The 17561-nt window shown below is 43.9% G+C and overlaps 1 protein-coding gene across 2 annotated transcripts in view; it reads left to right on the top strand.

The window, feature by feature from the left end:
- Positions 1-3572, top strand: part of LOC117368798 (carcinoembryonic antigen-related cell adhesion molecule 5-like) — an 87064-nt gene extending 83492 nt beyond the window's left edge. For both annotated transcript variants that reach the window (XM_033962501.1, XM_033962500.1), the window contains one exon: positions 3452-3572. The gene's annotated coding sequence lies outside the window, so the exon portion shown is untranslated. The remainder of the gene's footprint in view (positions 1-3451) is intronic.
- The last annotated feature ends 13989 nt before the right edge of the window (positions 3573-17561 follow it).

Here is a 17561-nt window from a genome sequence, read left to right as displayed (position 1 = left end):
CTTGCACAATTACAGTTCCCGTTGCCTTTCTTACCTGCGTTGCTTGCTTGTCTTACTTTCCGTCGATGGGGGGGGGGGGGCCCGCATTGCCGATCGGGGGGGCCTGCATTGCCAATCGATGCTGGAGTGGCCCATCGCCATTTGGAAAAACCAATGTTGATGCCCTCCTTCATCGGACCCCCCTGACCATTTCGGGTCCTAGGCACGTGCCTACTTGGCCTATTGGTTAATCCTGCCCTGATTCTGGTTTGTTGGAGGCTCCTACCAGAAGAGCTATAGCAGGACTGTCCTCACATGGTTAGTCTTGGGTGGAGTTGAGAAGAATTATAAAAACAAAGATCCTTACACAATAGGGAAGTAGAAGAAGATAGCTTCATTGGAATGAGAATAATGGGTGGTTATAAATACAAATGTTCTCTATCAAGTCCTCAGTAAATGGAATCACTAAAAGACATCAATAAGGGAAAATCTCCAAGATCCAGATACCATTTGCATCTGTAGTTCCCAAACCTGTCCTGGAAGAACTCCCAGCCAGTCAGATTTTCAGGATATTCACAATGAATATTTATAAGAAGGATTTGTATGCTATTACATTCCCCTGTGTGCTGCTTCACTCCCAACCATTGGAAGGGAGAGATTTGTGAGAAACTTCTGCTTCTGGCTGCAGCTACATTCCCTCGTTGTCCGTTCACAGCACCATTAAAAAAAAACAAATGGAAGGCTTTGAGACTAATTAACATTCTGACAGAAGTGTACAAACTTACATTTTTCTTTTTCTCATTATGAGAACAAAAAAACAGGTTAAAAAATACCAACGCTTTGGCAATAGGAGAGCTAGATATACCACCCACTCACACCCACTTGCATCTCACTGGCAGTCTAGAGACCTTTTCCTCAAATACAAAAAAATTAAATCCCTGGTGTCTAGTGGCATCCTCCTACCCCTAACCCCTCCCCCAGTCCACCTGAACCTACCTATCATGTTCAACAAGAGAGGCAGGAGCAATGCCCATTTGCTTCTATCTCCTGTGACACTATGTTGAAAAATGGTGGCACCTTGTCCAGTGTAGTCCAGCCTGGAGATATACCGGGAGGGGCCTATTGGTCATAGAAGGAAACAATATTGCAACTCCCTTCTCCCTGTCCCTTCCATTGTGCAGCATTTCTCTCTCCTCCTTTTCCCTTTCCTCTGCCCCCTATTCCCTCCACAAGTGGTCAAGCATATTTCCCTCTCTCTTCCTTCCCATTCCCTTCTGTCCACCTCTGGGTCCAACACTTCTTCCTCTTTCTGTCTCTTTTCCCTCCTTCCCTTGTCCTGCTTCTCCTCCTCCTCTCTGTTCCTGGGTGTGGCATTTCTCCCTTCTCTCCCCCTTGCCCAAAGTCCAGAATCTCTCCCTTCACTCTCCCTCACCACACATACCTAAAGTCTAGCATTTCTCCCTTTCTCTTAAATCCCATCACTCCACACTGCCCATGAAATGGCATCTCTTCCTCCACTCACCGCTACCCTGCTTGTGATTCAACATTTCTTCCTTTCACTCAACTCCCTCATTCCCCCATATGTCTACCTTCAAATTTGTCTTTACACTGAAGGTTTCTGGCAGTAGCAGGGCTTTATGCCTTCTGCCTGCAGCCTGCCTTGGAGTCTTTACCTTAACAAGTCCCACCCCATGGAAACAGGAAGCTGCATCAGAAGGAACACTCAGGGGCAGACCACAGGCAGCAAGTGTGAAACCCGTCAGCTGCCAGCAACATTCAGCATAAAGACAAATTTGAAGCTTGAGAGAAAAAGGAGATGCCAAATCATGGGTGTGAGGGCACTTAATGGGGGGAGCAGTACCAGGGAGAGAAGAAGGGAAGAGGTGACTTTATAGGCATAGCAGCAGGCAGCCCCTACCAGTGGATGGCCCTAGGCTTTTTGTCAGGCTGGCTCAATGGTAGCTATGCTCCTGCACCTTACAGCAACTAAGATGTTCACCAGTGGAAGGAGAGACCTGACCAAGTGCAGGAATGCCTACTTGCTCAGGAGAATTCAAAAAGCTTCTTTTGAGCTGGGGGAGAGCTTCAGTATCATGGAGTCTTCAGGATGACATAATTATCCATTGTAGCTATATTTCATTACTATTTACGATAAACCTCCTTTTCAGGTAAGCAATTCTGCATTAATGATGCATAGGGGCTCTAGGCCCTGTTACTAAAACTTAGTGTGTGCTAATGAGCATTAGCACATGCTAAATACTGTGTATCTACAGTATTTTGTACCTATTGGCCATGTTGCATTTAGCACAGGTAATGTTTGTTAGCATGCACTAAGATTTAGTAAAAAGGCTCCAAAATTAGGGTTACTAGATGTCTGGATTTTACCCAGATAGGTCCTCTTTTTAGAGGACTGTCCAGGTGTCTGGACAGCTTTTCAAAACTCGGCAGTTTGTCTGTTTTGAAAAGCATTGAATTTGGGGCTGCATCTGGAGTAGAGAATGGCACAGGGACAAATTTTTCCCTGTCCCTGCTGGAATTCATTTTCCTGTCCCTTCCCTGTGAGGTTTTTTTTACTGTCCCTGCCCAATTTCTGCAAGCTCCATCCTCATCTGCACAAGCCTCAAGCACTTTAAAATCATAAGTGTTCGAGGCTTGTGCACTTAAGGCAGAGCTTACCGGAATGGGGCAGGGGTTTCTTCAAACCGCTTAGAACCTAACGGATGTAGCGGTATATAAGAAATAAATTACATTACATTACATTACAAGGACAGCGGCAAAACTTGCAGGGATGGGATGGGGAAATTGAGTTCCTGCAGGGATGGGGAAAAATTTGTCATTATATAATCTGGAGGGCATCTGCACATGCATGGATGTGGCATGACATCACATATATGCACGCATGCATGTGAGTTCATCGTGTCGCTTCCGCGCATGTGCAGATGCCTTCCGGACATGGCCCTGAAGAACTGAGGTTAGTTTGGGGCCGGGGTTGGGTGGAATGGGGCGGGATCTTGCGTAACCCTATAAATAGTGCTTTAGCCCATATTACAGAAACCCATTATAATCAAATCCCACATTTAACTCCTACAACACACCTCTTCATAACCCACTCAACTCACAAACTTCAGGATTTCACAAATCAGCTTTAATCACACAGCCATCCACTACTAAGTCACTCAATGAAATATGAGCTCTCAAACGGCAACTACTTAGCTCAAATTAGGTCCTATCCTTAGTCCAAGCCATTCTTCGGGCCACACAAATTAACCACAGAGTCCAGATATTTCTGCAATTCATCAGGATCTTCAATTTTATTTTATTTTTTTGTCCTGAAGTGGAGAACAATTGTTTTTGTGAAGTGGAGAATGGTTGCTCATTGTGTAGGATTGCCTAGTTTATAACAGCAGTATATGTTCTAGTACTGTAGATTGTGGAGTGTAGGTTGCTTATGTAGGATTGTTTTCCTTGGCAGATGGTGATTATATGTTACTTCCAGATTATCCGGACGGTACACCATCAAACTCTTGATGCAGGCACTGTAGCTGAAACACGGCCTGTGTCAAGTCAGAGAAGATCCCAATAAAGAATTCAAAGTACCATTCATTCATTGGCTTGTTGTCATCTCCACTGTTGTTCTGTTTATTGATGTGCTTTGCGGAGCTTTGTTCTTCTGGTTTGAGATTTTGAAGACTTAGGGCAGGGCTGCCCAAGTCCGGTCCTCAAGAGCTACTGGCAGGCCAGGTTTTCAGGATATCCACAATGAACCTGCATGAGAGAGATTTGCATACCAAAAAGGCAGTGCAGGAAAATCTCTCTCATGCATATTCATTCTGGATATCCTGAAAACCTGGCCTGCCAGTAGATCTTGAGGACCGGACTTGGGCAGCCCTGACTTAGGGGCTCTTTAGTTAAGCTGCTCTAAGCAGGACTTTCATGTACACTAGGCCTATTTTTAGTGCTGCCGTCAAAAAGGGTTTACCACTTTCTGTTTAGGAAGTGCTAAGGGCTGGGACATGCTACCCAATTAGGGCAGTGATAATATCGGCATATTAGCTGATTTGCGCATCCATGCCCGTTCTCCACCTTCGACACAGCGCCGCCCCAAAAAATACCACTCCCATAACACATGCAGATGGCAAACCTAATGTGGAACCATTTCTAATGCGTTCTGTTCAGCCATTTTTGCTGCATTAGGCACTATGCATGCCTAATGCAGCTTAGTATAAGGAACCTGATAGTAAATATTGATGCTGCTGAGCCTATTGTTCTGGGAGTTATTGATTCTTATAAGCCTTATTGGGAGCTTCCCTTTCATTCAGCCATCTTTATCAATGCCTCACCAAATACTTACAATTTTGTTAACAATAGTAAAATGAAGGAGGGTTTTTTTTAAATGTTCCTTTTTTCCTTCATTTTGATTTTGTTATTGATGAACCACTGAAGATCTCTTGACTATGTCACATAGGGCATGTTACATACATATTCTGTTTGCACCATCTCATAGCATCTCAGTAGAAAAAGAGTCAATATAGATCCTTTAATTTATTACTGGTACTTGCACAGTAACTATGGAAACCAAAGAGGAGAAGTAGGAATTCACATGCTCTTAATAAATCCCAGACAAAGGTTGCAGAGATAACAGTGGCTGTAAAAAAAGATTCCTGTCCCTTATCTCATTTATGGGTCACAACTGGCTTCTCACGCACACAGGAAGGGAATATCCAAGAGAAGACACACTGCATCAGAAATGAGTTTTTGCAATAAGGAAATACTGAGAAAAACTATCATAAAAACTGTCCTGGTGAAACTGAGTTACAAATTCTCTAAAGATCAATGACAGTGACACATCCAAAATTGTCAAATTCCAGCATTAATCATCTCTGATAGTCTGTCCCATGCAAGACCATCAGACATGGTGACACACTAAGTCAATGCAAAGCATGTACTAATTCAGGGCTTAGGTCTTCTAATAGTTGACTCTGTGAGCTTGATCATAATTGTCCCTTATTGTTTATAGGTCTCATAGAGACACTGCCAAAACAGTTAATTATTAGTAAATAAGGAAAATTAAGAAAGGCATTGACAGAGACTAAGGAGACACTGAGATAGAGGAAATGGATAGAGAAAATATTATTTTGATTGTTTTTATTATTATTTATGTTTTTTCTTGGTAACCATCTTGGAGGGAAAGGAAGAGGGATAGATGCTGGACCAGTGGGGAAGGAGAAGGAAAGAGAAACTGGACTGAGAAAGGGGAAAGGGGTAGGGGAGATAATAAACTGTGATGCAAGGTGGGAAGAGAAAGGGAGAGATATTGACCTCAATGTGGGTGCAAGCGAGGGAGGAAGAAAAGAGAGAGAGAGATGGGAGGGACAAGGAGACAGATTTTGGGTAGAGAGGGAACATGGGAATGTGGATAGGGATACATGGGGGGCCATGCTGGGTGTTGACAGGACAGAGACCCACAGGGTAATGCTGACACAGGGTGAAAATACAGGGCAGGGATGATAGGGAAAGGGACACAGAGGGGACACGCTGTACTGGATTGATATGGACAAAGAGAAAAGATGGATGGTGGACAGAGAGAGAGAAGAAATGTCAAATAGGAGACCCTGCAAAAGACACGAAAAAACAGAACAGAAAAGACACTAGGACCAAAGAGAATAGAGAAATAAAATGTTCATACAACAAAGGTAGAAAAAAATTTTTATTTTGAATTTAATAGTTATGCATTTCCAAAAGCTGAAATATTCTATTTCTGATATTTTGTATTTCAGTCTCTATTTCTCTAATATTGTTGTACATGTAGAGTCTGACATTTTAAGGTTTCCTGTTCAGTTTTTTTGCCTTTAATGTTTTTATTATTGAACTGAGGTCCCTTGATCACACACTCAAAACACAAACACTCAACAAATGAGTAACAAGATGTGGCATTCTGTGAACATGCAGTGCTGTATAGAGACCTTGTTGTAGTCCTGTGAATGTGGTGTAGATGGGCTGGAAGAAGGATGGTGAACTCTGGTGATGGGACTTACAGTGCTACATTTGCTATCACAGAAATGCAAGTGCGCTTGAGATGTTTTAAAGGATGCCTTAGGCTTGTCCTCAGGCAACCTTTAGGTTTTGGAGTCCCCAAAGTCTTAGACTAATTTCTCCAGATCCTCACCAAACAAGTCCTACCTATACTGAATGTGCACCACCAGTTGTGTTCACAACCCACCATGCTTTAATTTCCTTTATATGGTCTTGGTCATTTGTGCCAAGTTGAGCACCCCCAATCATTTTGAAAACTTGGCTCCTATGCTATGTTATGATATGCTCTGTTTTGTCTCTGCTTAGCAAATGTATTGTACTACTGTGGGAAGGGATGGGGAAAGGGAAGTTCAAAATAAATTATATTGTTCTGTAGTGGACTCACCACCAAGTGTTTTTCATGTGCTAGATTTGATTTTGTATTCTAATTTTCATGTACTGGACAGATGTCTGATCCTGTTTTCTACTGACTGGCTTGGTGATGTTTTTACTGTTGGTCCTTTAATAAAAAGTATTTCAACATAAAAGCAAGATGGCGCTTGAGCAGGACGCGAGTTGAGAGAGCTCCCGTCGTTTTGGAAAGTTTTCTTCTAACTGGATTAGTCCGGCTGTCTTATAGGTTTTAATTACCTGCGGAATGCCCAAAAGACGGGGAAGACTGAGGGGCAATCCTCCAACTGCTCCGGAAACCTCAACGCTGCGACAGACTGTGATTACAGCGTTCACAGTCCATCAAACCTCTGCGGGTGCTCCTGCTGCTATGCCAGTGGAAGTGCATAGCTTAGGCAGCGATCTTTCTCTGAGCCCGCATGGGCCACATACTCCCCCAATGCCCGGAGATACTGAGATGGGACAGACGGGTTTGGAGGACTCACAGTCTGGTGAGGAGCATTTAGAACGTCCAGCTAACCCGGATGTCAGCACGTTGTCATCGACTCACGTCTTGGAGCCGATGCAGGTTGGGAGTTTTTTCCCGCTGAGAACGAGTGGTGGTGAGAGTGAGGGAACCCGTGGGCTAAGCCGTACGGAAGGAGCCATAGTCCAACAGGCTGATCTTTTCCCCCCTCAAGCCACTCGTGAAGCCGTCAGCGGTGACTCTGGATTCAATTTGGACCGCGATAGAAAACCTACATGCGGTATGTACTAACTTTATCATAAACACTTTAAATTTATCTGCTAAGATAACCCATTTGGAGACTTCTGCTCAACTTCAGAAGGAAGAGTTATCTAAACTGGAGAAAACAACAAAGGAAACGAAGACTATGCTTGTTAAACAATCGACTGATAAAATACTATTAATGAGGAAAATTGAAAATTTGGAAAACCAGCAAAGAAATTTAAACTTAAGACTTTTAAATTTTCCTATTGTTAAATATCTGACTCCTCTAGAACTGTTTAAAAAAATTTTGGTAACGGTGTTGAAAGTTCCAGACTCTAACTTACCCCCTGTACAAAAAATTTACTACTTAAAAAAGATTACAGAGATTACAGAGGACACTCAAGGGGAAAAGACTGAGTTAGATGTCTCTGTACTTTTGGAAACATCTGAGATAGAGGTGCAAGGTCGGGCTACATTGGTAGTTACGCTTGTGTTTCTACAAGATAAAGAAATGTTACTGAAGTTATACTTTAAAATGAAACAGGTCTCCTATTTAGGCAAAAAGGTGAATATATTTCCAGATGTATCTAAATGGACTCAATCTCGCAGGAAAGAATTTCTTACATACCGTACAAGAGTGATTTCTTTAGGGGCAAGCTTTCAATTAAGATTTCCTTGTAAGTGTTTTGTTTCCTGTCAAGGGAATAAGTATATTTTTTTTGAACCGGCCCAATTGGGTTTCTTTTTGTACCGTAGTCCAGACTGAAACAGTATAATGTGGTCATGGAATGTTAGGAATGATTTATGCTCGAGTTATTTTTCCTCTTTATTATTATATTTAGTTTAAATCCTTGATTCCCACAATCCTTAAAGCTTTTTTTCTCCCTCAACAGGTGGACTACATTAAGAGATTTTCTTCTTTATCTTTGGTTTCATATTCATTTGTTTTATGATGAATTGAAAAAGATGTATTCAGTATTTCTTGTACAATTGTGTATGTAATTATTTGAAATTATAAATAAATAAATTTTTTTAAAAAAGTATTTCAACATAAAATCGTATTCATTTATCTTGTGTCCATAATCGGAATCCAAGTTTCAACATGATATTGTGTTTCAGTGAACATGAATTGGGGAACTCAAAATTCTGAACTTCTCTGTTATTTTTCTGTAAATACAGTGGCAACATCTTACACAACAAGTCATATGACCTATAATCACCAGTAGCAAAAAAAAAAAAAAAATCTCATCATCTGGTTTCAAATACATCAATAAGACCAGGGACAACTATTTAAGTTGAGAATTCAAACCATTAGGTTGTAGAGAATTCAGCCTACAGATCTAGAGCTGTTCTCTATAATTCTAACGATGGTGGAAATTGTTTCAAGGAGAGTCTTCTCATATGTTGCCAGGAATCCTCCGTTGTAATACTCCAATCTTTGTCCAACCAATGATCCACCAATCTGACAGATCTATTTGCTGTTTGCAATCATTTATGTTTATTCAACCTAAGTCCTATATAACTTGAAGTCCACTTTCTAATTCATGTCCTTTTTAATTTGTGTTAGATGTGCGCAGGTCCACTTATACTGGCAGACATTATAACAAATATCTCGAAGATTCATTAGCCTCTCCTGAATCTGCAAAAACTGGTTTGTCTAACTAATGGAAAGGTGTCCCAAAGTTCTCGCCTTTCCATTCTTCCTGCAGAGTGAGATGAGAAGGTGAAGCTTTGCATGCTTTCCTCCTATGTGATTCCTGACTCATGGCTTTGCACAATTCTCTGGTTGCATAGCACTCTTTATCTGGAGTAAGGTTACCGCATTTGTTAAATAAAAAAAATAGACCTGACCCCACCCCCATCCATAGTGCCCTATCCTGCTCCTGTCTCCTGCTTCCCATTAATCTCACTCCTAAATTGCCCCACCCCCCAGCTCAGCCTCTCGCTCTCTCCAGTACCCTCCCCCCACCCGGGTCACCCTGAAGTCAGATATGGCTAACATGACCATTTATTTTTTTCATCAAAACGGGACATCTATTAATATTCAGTCCCGCCCCCAATACCGCTCTAGCCCCACCCCAATCCTGCCCTAGCCCCGCCCCAATTTCTTCCATTCATTTTTCATGTACACACAATATCTTATTATTTCATAATGGTAACCATAAAATTTACCTACCTACCTCCCCCAGAGCCTGCCTGCCTGCCTCCCCCAAAGTCAGCCAGTCTGCCTGCCTACCTCCCCCAGAGCCAGCCAGGCAGCCTGCTTGCCTGCCTACCTCCCCCAGAGCTTGCCTGCCTGCCTCCCCCAAAGCCTGCCTACCTACCTCCCTCCCCCAGAGCCAGCCAGCCTGCCTGCCCGCCTACCTCCTTTCCCCCCCCTCCCGGAAAACAAAAGCCTCCCTCCAGGCCTGATTTAAACTTCCTCCCCGGTCCACCGCCGCTGCTCATCTGCTACCACTACTCGCACCCGGAAGCCTTCTTCCCGACGTCAATTCTGACATCAGAGAGGACGTTCTGGGCCAGCCAGGCAGCGATTGGCTGGCCCAGAACGTCCTCCCTGACGTCAGAATTGAAGTCGGGAAGAAGGCTTCCGGGTGCAAGTAGTGGCAGCAGAGGAGCAGCGGCAGTGGACCAGGAGAGAAGTTTAAATCGGGCCTGGAGGGAGGCTTTTTTTTTTGGTGTGACAGGGAAGGGACAGGAAGCGATCGCCTGTCCCGTTGTCCCCACGCACAGCTTCCAGACACTGTCCCTGAAAACGGGACATTTTGGCGTCCCGAAGCTGTGTGTGGGGACAATGGGACAGGGGATCCGAAAACGGGACTGTCCCGTTCAAAACGGGACGTATGGTCACCTTAGGTATGACTGTCTGAGTCTCTCCTGTCCCAAGTACCTTCTCCAGTGCTGCAATTTCAAAATTTCAAGCAGCTAGCAGTGTTAGCAACAGGATCCTGGTCATCGGCCTGCTCCAGAAGCCTTCGCTCTGCAACACTTCCTGTTCCCGCATAGACAGGATGCTGCAGAGTGAAGACTTCCAGAGCAGGCTGACAGCAGCAGGATCCTACTGCTGCCAGCTGCCCAAAGTTTTGTGGAATTGCATTGTCAGAGGAGGCACTGGGGACAGGGGAGACTCCCAACTCCAGGGAGGGGGCTGGACTGGAAAGAGTGAGTCCAAAACCCAAACAAATTCCTTCCAGTCCAGGAAACCATCTGGACATCTGGACAGTCCTCTAAAAATAAGACATGATCGGGTAAATCCATACATCTGGTGACCTTAGGGATACCAGATTTTCCTGAAGGAAAATCTAGACCCATGGTCACGCCACTAGACCTGCCCAGTTCCGCCCTGTTCTGCCTGTGTCATGCCCCATTCCACCCCCAGCCCAGCCCCCAGATGGCATCTGCGCATGCGTGGACGTGATGCAATGATGTCACACCCACGTGTACGTCATGTCACCACGTTGTGTCCACACATGCGCGGATGCCTCATCCCAAAGCAATTTTGTCAGGAAGTTTTTCAAAACATAGACAAAGTGCCAAGTTTTGAAAAGCTGTCTGGATCCCCAGATATGTCCGGGGAAATCCAGACACCTGGTTACCCTAGGCAACCCTAATCTGAAGGCTCAGGATGTGTTCTATCAGGCAGCAATAGTGTCAAGGGCAATAGCAGCTCGTGTACATAGAAAGAAGGAGTGACATTGCCAAAAATTAAGACCAAAGAAGGAAAAAGAAAAACTGAAAACTGACAGCAAGGAATTTTGGAGGAAAAGAGCAGGAATCCAGGGAGGGAGGGCACAAACACGGAAGAAGGAGAGAAAGGAGTGCCAGTTGGAGATCGAGATGGAGTGGGAGGAAGAGAAAATGAGAGAGAATAGTGCCTCTCAGATTATCTGCCAATAGCCAGCTCTAGCACTTCCACTGTTGGGTCCTTGTAGAATTTCCTGGACTGAGTATCATTATTGTGTATGATGAGGAGCATTGTAGGGATTTTGCTGCCACCTAGCGAGACAGGCGATCATATACACTGTCAGTGCAGAAGGAGATAACAACTCTGGGTCAGATAAAGGGAAGTCCCATACAGTGTCAGCTCTATATTATGCACACTATAAATAATGAGCAACAAATATAAATCTGTGAGACTTAATTCGAATATCCAACTAATCACAGGTCAAATGTTCATAACCAAATGCACAAAATATTTAAAATGTGATATGCGAATGCTCAGACCCAAACCCGGTTCATAGTCAAATGCGCGAAGACAAGTGAGCGCAAGACATCAGGTAACCATACTGATAAAAATGCACTTGCAAAACACCGTCATGTATGATGATGACATCTTTACGTGAACGTGCGTGTGATTGTGTTGTTAATATTTGTGGCCTGCTCCGCCTACTTGTGCGCTGAATTGTCTTGCGCTCACTTGTCTGTGCGCAATTGTCCACGCACATTTGACTTGCCACCCCTAAACCCAGTGCAAGTGTAATAAAACACAGAAAGGGTCACAGTCGGGACCATCATGGGGCCGGCTCGAATGGAATTCACAATCACATAGTCACTGAATTGCCTCCACCCCAGCAAACTTTAAGATAAGTGTCTTATTTTCCAATTTTTGAAGCCGTATATTATGCCCATCATCAGATCATTCTTACCAGAGGAGTAGAGAACGGCAGATGTAGTATGCTATTATCTACTGTGTTATGGAGGAGATTAAGGACTACAGGCTGGTTAGTCTGATTTCTATGCTATGGAAATTAATGGAAATACTTCTAAAAAAAAACCCCCAAGAATACTGAGGTCACTGGAATCCAATGGATTGCAGGACCCAAAGCAGCATTGTTTCACTAGAGGCAGATCATGTCAGACATATCTGATCAACTTCTTTGACTGGGTAACCAAAGAGATGGATCAAGGGAGAGTGTTACATGTGATGTACAAAGATAGATTTTTCGCAAATCTACGTCGGACTTTGTAATTTGAATATTTCTACTGCTGTAATTGTCTATTGCTTATGTTTGACTTATTCCTACTGTACATCGCCTTGAGTGGATTCTTTCAAAAAGGTAATGAATACATTTTAATAAATAAAACAAGCCTTTGACACAGTTGTGCCCCAGAACTGCAAAGCGAAGAAATTGCGGATGAGGAGAACAAATCCAATGCCATTAGAATTTCTCCTGGCTGGAACGCAGCAATGACTGAACAAACAGTCTCCTTATGAAAACAGCGTTCCCTGAGAAACTTGTTGACCTTCTTGAGATTGAGAACCAGTCAGAAAGATCCTCACTTCTTTGCAACAACAAAATTAATGGAGTATCAATAGGGTTACCATAGGGCTCCAGAAAAGGAGTACGGATTGAGACATACAGGTTTTACTTCCATCAATGGAACAAGCTATGTATGGGGACTCCAAGAAAAATATGTGATGGGAAAACAGAACTCTAGTTTCTAACCATCTCAAATACTGTCCAATACCTCTGGTCTGATGTAATTTTGGCTCACTCTGTGTAAAACCATCCCCCAATGTCACTGGCAGAGTGAACTGAGAGCCCAACATTGAAAAGGACAAGTGGCTGCAAGCCTTGGGAGCTGAGCAAGAGAACATTTGTCAAGAGCTGCTTCTGAGAAAATCTAGGCTTAGGAGCAAATGGGGCCTTCCCTGGCCTATAGTATTTGCTATCACAGAAACACAAGTGGACTTGAGATGTTTTAAAGGATGCCTTAGGCTTGTCCTGAGGCAACCTCTAGGTTTTAGAGTCCCCAAAGTCTTTGACTAATTTCTCCAGATCCTCACCAAACAAAAGCTTACCCTTAAAAGACAGCTTGACTAGATGCTGCTTAGAAGTGGCATCAGGTGCCCAATGCCGGAACCAAAGAAAGCACCGCACTATCACTGCCAAAGACATTTGCTTTGCTGACACCCTGATGAGGTCATACCAGTGGTGTACCAAAGGGGGGGGGGGAAACCTGCCCAGTGTGCCAGCCATGAGGAGGGTGTTCCCGGCCTGGGAGTCATGGTCCAGGAACTTCCCTTCTCACAGCCTGTGCCAAGGCTCTGGATAGTCCCCGTGGCCCAGCATGTTCCCAGCTTTCTCTCCCTTTACCTTCCGTGAAGCTGAAAAACTGCCGGCCTCGGCAGTGATTCAGTTACGTTGCCCGCGGCTCCCCTTCCTGCTTTCCGTGTCTGCCAATGATGCAACTTCCTGTTTCCGCCCAGGTGGATTGCAGAGGCAGACACGGAAAGCAGGAAGGGGAGCCTAGGTCGGGAACACCCCCTCATGGCTGGCACCTGGGGGAAACATTACTAAAAATATTTTTTTACATTGGGGAGGGGTGTTAAAAATGATGGCAGGGGGTGTAAAAAAACAATGGGCCCCGGGTGTCACATACCCTAGGTACGCCTCTGGGTCAAACAAAGTGTCCATCACATAAGCTGGGCCCGTCTCCATGTCCGGAAACTCCAGGGCCAGAGCTGTGTCCGATTCCACTAAGGAGTCCTCTACTTGCTGGATTCAGGAAAGGCAAGCTCGGGCAACATTGGAACTGCAGATAGCCACCTGAAATGTGAGTGCAGAAATTTCTTATGACATTTTCAAGGATGATTTTAGCTTCCTGTCCTGAATGTCTTTAAAGCCACCACACTTTCCACCGGTAGAGTAGTTTTCTTCATTACCACCACCACTAATAAATCCACTCTAGGGAGCTTTAATTTAATTTATCCCACTCCTCCCAAACTATAGGATAAAGGTATGACATGGCCTTAGTCACTCTTAAACTGGTATCTGGGGTAGACCACTGAGCTCATAATTAATTCCTGAATCATCTCATGCACGGGAAACACCTTTGATGGCTTTTTGGCACTTGCCATCTTAGGATTAGAAGCAGAAGGGCTCAGGGACTCCAGTGCCAAATATTAAGTGCTTGTAAAGCTTTACAAATGAAAGATGATAACTCCTCCTGGTGAAAAACCCACACAGCTATGGGATCATCTTCTTCATTACTCCTAAGCTCTTCCTCCAGGACTTCCAGAAAGATATACGAGGAAGATGCTACCCCATCTGCCTGTGAAAGTGTGGGGGATGGGGGTGATAAGGATTCCATTCCCAAAACTGAGGACACATGCCTCCGTTTCACCTCCATGTCCATTTGCCGGGACATAGTGAGAGGAGGTGGGTCAGCAGAAGTCCCAGGATACCCCAGGGTCGAGACTCAGCGGTCTCTGCAACTCCAGAGCCTTATAAGAGGTAAGCTCTGGGGAACAATAAAATAAACTAGGGGGGAGGGGGAATCATGTTGAACCCCTGTAGGGGTAGATGAGACCTGCTGTGTTAGCTGAGAGGATCCCAAAAAAGAGGGAGCTGAAGAAGAGGACCCTGCTGGAGCCGCCATAGAAGCCACCTCATGTTGCACAAAGATGGCCACAGGAGAGTGAGGAGATTGCAGCCTATCCTCCCCTGCATGGAAAACCCATTGGCTGTCCGCCGTGAAAGTGTCTGAGAAGGCTGCACACACCAACTCCAATACCTTTCTCAAATTTGTTTAAGAACCCTTAAAGTTGACAGAAACTCATTGAAAAGCATCTTCCTGCACCAGGTACTTTAAAGCAGGAAGATGTTTTTCAATGAGTTTGTGTCAACTTTAAGAGTTCTTAAACAAATTTGAGAAAGGTATTGGAGTTGGAATTTGATTGTTTCTTTCTTATTCATGTATATGATTTTTGGTGAGGCTGCAGTGCATACACTCCCGACACTACTCACAGCTTTCCACAGTGCGAGCAGTGTTTAATTGTTTCTGCCGTCATTCACACCGTGAGAACAGAATGCCACAAGAGGCTTGACTCAATTAAAGAATTTAAAGGAGCCACTCACCAAATGCTGGCATGAAGACAAATTACAGTAGAGTCTTACAGAAGATTCCTTCCTGCAATTGACCTGAACTGCCAGCCCAGTCTCAGGTACTTGTGCTTCAATCTGTCCCTAATCCTTTTTTTATGGTGTGGAAAAAGAGAGAAGTACACAGAGCCAGGCACTTTTGGGGGGCAGGGACCTGGTGTGACCAGGAGTAGCCCCAAAACTGGCACCACTCAGCTAGGACACCTCACAGCTCTACTGAATTAAAAAACTAGAACAGAAGCTATGAAACTGACAAATCAGGAGCTGGTAGGAATATGTAAGGTTACCAGACGTCTGGGAAAACCCAGACATGTCATCTTTTTAGATGACTTTCTAAAACTGGACAGTTTGTCTGGGTTTTGGAAATCCCTGACAAGCTCCAGTTGCATGTGGAGGGCCTCTGAGCATGTGCGGAGGATGTCACACACATCCACGCATGCTCCAGGTTCTCCAGATGCAGGGAAGATGATAGGAGGCTTTGTAGGGGTGGGGCTGGAGGCAGAACTGGGCAAGGCTGGGGCAGAACTGGAGGCAGCCATGTGTCCAGAGAATGCGGAATAAGCGATTAATCAAATACTTAATAAACTTGGAAACTTGGTTTACCACTCAAAATATGGCAACCCAAGGAATATGTCCATCTGCCTGCTGGAGATAGAGCGTACTGAATTACAGGAGACATCCCATTCAATAGGACAGAGTGCAATTCAGTACTCTGTATCTCCACTTGCCGGTAGATGGATACAACCCACTAGTCTCTGGATTTATCTGCTGTTGGCGCTAAGAAATTAGCAGATAGCCCCAAACAAGTAATTTAACCAGCCAGCAGCCGTTTCTGGCCGGTTGAATCATTTTGACTATCGACCAGAATAGTACTTATGAAATGATTAATTCAGTTTTAAATGTATTTATTTTTAACTGTATGTATGCCCTTATATCTATTACTGTAGGTGGGATTCATATCTTAGCAGTCCTGATGCAGTTTTTTGGACCTTTAACACCTTCCTCTCTTACATCACATGCCTGGAAAGCTCCTTATTCAAACATGCAGATATGTTTGTATAAAAAGTACCATTGTAGAGCCCTATAGGTCTTTACATAATGTTGCTATTATTTTCATGCTTTTCCGTCTTCTTGCATCATCTCCTAACCCAAGACTGAACTTTCTATTCTCTTCCTTTTTCAGGTTTGAAAGCTGGAACAGAGACTATCTTGACACAGTAACTCTCTTTCAAAATCTTTTCCTTGTTTAATGGCTGGAAGTTCCCCTCTTTCAAAATCTTTTCTTTGTTTATGACTTGAAGTTCCCCATACGGTATCAGGTGATTGGCAGTAGCAAAAATTTAGGTATGAAGAACAAATTGCGTAAGAGTAGCCCAGGTGAAAGAGAGGTGCTAGGGAAGTGAATGTAGGATGCAGGACTCAAAAGAATGTTACGGAAACTGAAAATCTTTCACCTCTAGAATTGCATGGCATAGGGATATACAACCTGTAACCTGTAGGATACTATTGTCAATTGGATCTAGATTCACCTGATAGAGTTGATCCAGGCTTGGGTTTACCCCATTGCATGAAGGGACTTGTAGTTCTGATTTCCCCATTGTATTCCCTAAGGAAAGCAGAACTACAAGTCTCCGCAAGCAATGAGGTAAACCTAGAATTGGATCAACACTGTAGAGCAAATCTGGAAACAGTTGTCAATCTTACTCTAGGGCTGGATAGCTTAGAAAACTGGTACAGAGACACAAATCTGTCAACTCTAGGGCTTTCTCTGACAGAATGATAAATGCCCTTATTACAACATTAATGTTTATTTGTACATCAAATATTTGCTGTTCACGTATTACCAGTGCCCTTGATATATAAATACATTTCATATGTGTTAAGCTATTTCTTATGTTCTTATGCGAGGGGATTTGATAGAGACTTTTAAAATATTAAAAGGATTTGATAAAATAGACCATGAAGAAGCATTGTTAACATTTTCGGAAGTCACACGGACACGGGGTCATAGCCTGAAACTGAGTGGCAGCAGGTTCAGGACAAACGTCAGGAAGTTCTGTTTCTCACAGCGAGTGGTTGGAGCTTGGAATGCTCTCCCGGAGGAGGTTGTGGCGGAGACTACTGTTCTGGGTTTCAAGCGCAAGTTGGATGCACATCTTCTTGAAAACCATATTGAGGGATACGGGAAATCTGGGTCTCCCAAAAGGTGTACTTAAATGGGCCACCGCGTGCGCGGATCGCCGGACAGGATGGACTTCGGTCTGATCCGGTGAAGGCATTTCTTATGTTCTTATGTTCTTATGTGGATAACACATAACTGTACACGTTCTCATTACATATCTCTTACTCATAGCTCATGCATGCTTTGGTTCTCTGCAGCTAAACTCACTCACAGATCCTTGGAGCAGAATTTTTCTGCTCATTATAGAGCAATAGATCCTAGGCATTTATTACAAAGGCACAGATACTAATTCAGCAGCGCTTACTGTAGGCTGAAATTGTACTGCACATAGATTCATAACTGACATAGTAGACAGCAGGATCCAGTAGCGTAGTAAAGGGAG

Source organism: Geotrypetes seraphini, chromosome 11 (genome assembly GCF_902459505.1).
Source record: "Geotrypetes seraphini chromosome 11, aGeoSer1.1, whole genome shotgun sequence".
NCBI lineage: Eukaryota > Metazoa > Chordata > Amphibia > Gymnophiona > Dermophiidae > Geotrypetes > Geotrypetes seraphini.
This window is presented reverse-complemented; position numbering and strand designations above follow the sequence as displayed.